Source organism: Tupaia chinensis, unplaced genomic scaffold (genome assembly GCF_000334495.1).
Source record: "Tupaia chinensis unplaced genomic scaffold, TupChi_1.0 Scaffold000498_1, whole genome shotgun sequence".
In the NCBI taxonomy this organism is placed as follows: domain Eukaryota; kingdom Metazoa; phylum Chordata; class Mammalia; order Scandentia; family Tupaiidae; genus Tupaia; species Tupaia belangeri.
Window position 1 is genome coordinate 638,836 of NW_006160010.1, and position 4,189 is coordinate 643,024.

Genomic DNA, 4,189 nt, shown 5'->3' on the forward strand with positions numbered 1-4,189 from the left:
CGGTTGACTACATGGGAGTCCAGCGACTTAGCCATTATGCCAACTGCTGGTCACTGGGAAATTTACAAATTATTAAAAGACCTTGTAGTACCAACAGGTGATGTGGAGGTTAAGGCAGCCAGATCCTACATGGCCAACCACACAGTTCAAGTCCTAAACCGGGTAGACCGAAAAACACTCCTGGTATATGTTGTATATGTGTACAAATCCCCAGTGGAAACTGGAGAAGAAGAGTTTGCTGAGTGGCCGTGCCCCCTGGGGGATGATTTCTCACTTTTCCTTTTTTTTTCTTTTTTCCGTATCTCTCCCTGGTGAGTACATGCAACCTCTAGCAAAAACTAAAATTAAAAAAAAAAAACTTTATACATCTTAATGCAGCCATAAGTATTGACATCACAATGAAATAGTCTCTTTTCAAGAAAAACTAAGGTAGCTCAAAAATGCTGGAAAAAACGAATGACATTAAAAACTATAGCTAGGACTGAAAAAAAAAAGATGCCAAAAATCTGTACACCCAAATAAAAAGTATCCAGCCCACTCAAACTTATGGATGAGTTGTAAAACTTCTTGAATAACTAATTCCTGAGCTTCAAATTCAATGCATAAAAAATTTTGGAGGCGGGGGGGGATCAGCAGGTGTCATGGTGGTTGGGGCACTGGACTCCCACATGGCCAACTGCAGTTTGAGTCCTGGAACTGGCAGCTTGCTTTCTCACTTTCCCTCTCTCTCTCTCTCTCTTTCTCTCTGGTGAGCACATGTGTCCTGTAGCAAATTAAAAATAATGACAATAACAAATAAAATTAAATAAATAGTTATGTTTAAAAAAGAAAATTGGGGGGGTGGGCAGCATGTGGCATGGTGGTTAAGGCGCTAGACACTCCCATAGGAGCGACCACAGTTTGAATCCTGGACCTGGTGGCTTGCTTTCTCACTTTCCCTCTCTCTCTGTTTCTCTCTGGTCAAATTAAAATAAATAAATGAATAATTAAAATCAAATAAATAATTCTTTTTTTAAAAAAAAGGAAAGAAAAGAAAATTATGGAGAGCTTTGTAGCTTAGTTTCTGAAGCTAGCACAATCCTCGGCATCCTAAGAAGCATTAAAAATCCGTCAGCATAAACTCAATGATGGTAGTCTGTGGTGTGGCTAACCACAGTATGCCCAAATGCCTGATTCATATTCAAATGCTTATTTGTGAACATATATGCAAAAGTCCTGTATGTTAATAACTGCTCTTACGTTCTTCCAGATCCCCCCCACCCCAGTATTCTCTCTTTTCACTTCTGTCTAAAACTCCTTTATTCTTAAAAATGAATGAATGAAAACTATTAGAGACCAGCAGATGATGTAATGGTTACATCGCTGGACTCCCACATAGTCAACCACAGTTCAAATCCCAGGACCCGGTGGCTTCAATTCAAACTCATGTTTGGCACATGTGCGTATGTGCCCAAAATCCCAAAAGGAGAATGCAGAAGGGACTGCAGTATGGCCATCCCCCTCCCCCGGGGGGTAACTTCTTGCTTTCTACCTCTGTTTCTCAGGTAACCTTATGCGTCCTAAAGCAAAAATCTCTCTCTTAAAAAAAAAAAAAAAAAAAAAAAAAAAACTGTCAGCAATATTAAGGAAATCAACAGCATTAAGTATAAACTAAAGAAGACATTTCAGAATAGTGCTGAGCAGCTTGGGAACCAAAAGAAAATGATAAGAAATTAATAATAACAAGCTTTCTTTTTCTTAGTTATTTATTTCATTTTATTTAGTATTATTATAATTTCTGAATTATTTTATTTAACTTAATTAATTAATTTTTATTTATTTAATTTGACCAAAGAGAAGCAAGTGAAAGAGAGAGAAGGAAAGTGAGAAAGCAAGCCACCAGGTCTGGGACTGGAATCACAGTCGACCAGGTGGGAGTCTAGCACCCTTGACCACCATGCTGCCTGCTACTTCCATTATTTTTTTTTAATTTGCCATATGGCACATGTATTCACCAGAGAGAGACAGAGAAAGAGAGAGGGAAAGTGAGAAAGCAAGCATCAGGTCCAGGACGCAAATCACAGCTGGCCATGTGGGAGTCCAGCACCTTAACTACATGACACCTACCGGCCCCATAAGAAGCTTTCTAAGAGACAGTCAAGAAAATATGATACCATACAATAGGACACAGAAATGGGAACATTTAGAGGATCAGAAAATGTGCTGGAAATAAACATTTAATAGAATGAATGGTAAGGTCATTTAATTCAGAAAACATTCCAGAACATACAGTTTTCAAGCAAACCAAAGAGAAAAAAAGGGAAAAATTTGGAAAAAGCATCTAAGATTAATTCATTGTAAGACTAATAGGAATTCTAGAAAAAGAGAGCAGTAAATGGAGAAAGGGAAGAAAACTATCGAGATAACTGAAGAGGAATTTTGAGAAATTGCTCAACACAAGCCTCCAGATTGATAGGACACACCCAGTTCTAAGCAAAATAAATTATAAAAGAGCCACATTCAGTCTCAACGGCAAGACATTTCAAGGCATCAAAAAGAGAAAGGCCTAAAAACATCCAGAGGCAAGATTCTGATTTCCTATAAAAGAATAATAGTTGAACTAGCATCCAATTTTTCATCAGAAGGAATAAGATTCCAATGGAAAATATCTTGAAACATGGAAATTACTTTGAACTTACAATTCTGTTTCCTGTCAGGACAAAAATCAAGTGCGAGAATATAATAAAGATGTCAGAAAATCCAACCATCAAATGCTATTCCTATGTACTCCAGAGAAATAGAATGAGACACAAAAATAACACAGATGTGCAATAAAACTGTGTGGCAGGCACAATGACCCACCAAAAATGCCCATGGCCTAACCTCCAAAACTTGCAAAAGTGTCATGGTATGTGGCTAATGGAACTTTACAGGTGTAACTGGGTCAACAACCTTCAAATAGGGAGATTATTCTGGCTTGTCCAGTGGGCCAGTGTAATCACTTGAACAGTTCAGAGAACTTTCTCTGTTTAGAGAAATGAAGCGTGAGAGTTCAGAAACATTTGAAGTATGAGAAGAACTTGATTTATCATTATTGGCTTTGAAATGAAAAAACTGAAGTTGTGGGCTAATCCCATGGTCTGGTAGTTAAGGGAGATGGATCCCAGCTACCTAACTGTACAGTTCAAATCCTGGCCTCAGTGGCTGGAAAAGCATGCCAAGCACATGTGTGTACTTCCCAAAGTCCTGACAGGACAGAGAAACAGAGGAGAAGGGATTGCAGTGTGACCATGACTCATTGAGAGGCTCTCTCTCTCTCTCTCTGTCTCTCTGTCTCTCTCTTTCTCTCTCTCGCAAGTGCACACACCTTGTAGAAAATTTTGAAAAAGAAGAAAACATGAGACCATGATTCAACAAACACTGGCTGCTTCTAAAAGCTGAAACGACTTCAGCCAACAGAAAGAAAATGGGGATCTAGGACCCGCTGGTGGCATGGTGGTCAAGGGGGCTGGATTGTAGCCAACTGTACACTCAGCCCTTGTACCTGGCAGCTGGAAAAACATGCCAGGTTGTGTGCGTGTGTGCCAAAAATCCCAAAAAGAGAAATGGAGGAGAAGATTGGAGTGTGACCATCCCCCATGGGGAATGCTTTCTAGCTTTTTTCTTTCTCTCTTTCTGGCTGGCACACGTACCCTCTGGCAAATTAATTTTATCTAAAAAGAAGAAAAGAAAAAAGGAAATGGAGATCTCTGTTCTACAGAAGTATGAAATTAAATTGTGTCAACAATCTGAAAGTGTGAGAAGCAGATTTATCCCTGAGTCTCTAGATAGAAATACAATTCTACCAACACCCAAGCAGACAATTCAGAGCCACACTACGTCCAGATTTATGACCTATAGAAATGTGACACCGTAGGAGCCAGCAGGTGGCATGGTGGTTGAGGCACTGAATTCCCACATGGCTGAATGCAGTTCAAATCTCAGATCCGGTGGCTTGAAAATCACACCAGGCATATGTGCGTGCATGCATGCCCCAAATCCCAAAAGCAGAATGGAGGAGAAGGGATTGCAGTGTGGCCATCTTCTCAGAGGGTGATTTCTTACTTTCCCTTTCTCTGTCTCTCTCTGGCTAGGGCAAGTATCCTATAACAAAAGCCTTAAAAAAAAAAAAAAAAAAAAAAGGGAAGAAAAAAAAAAAGAAAGGAAGGGA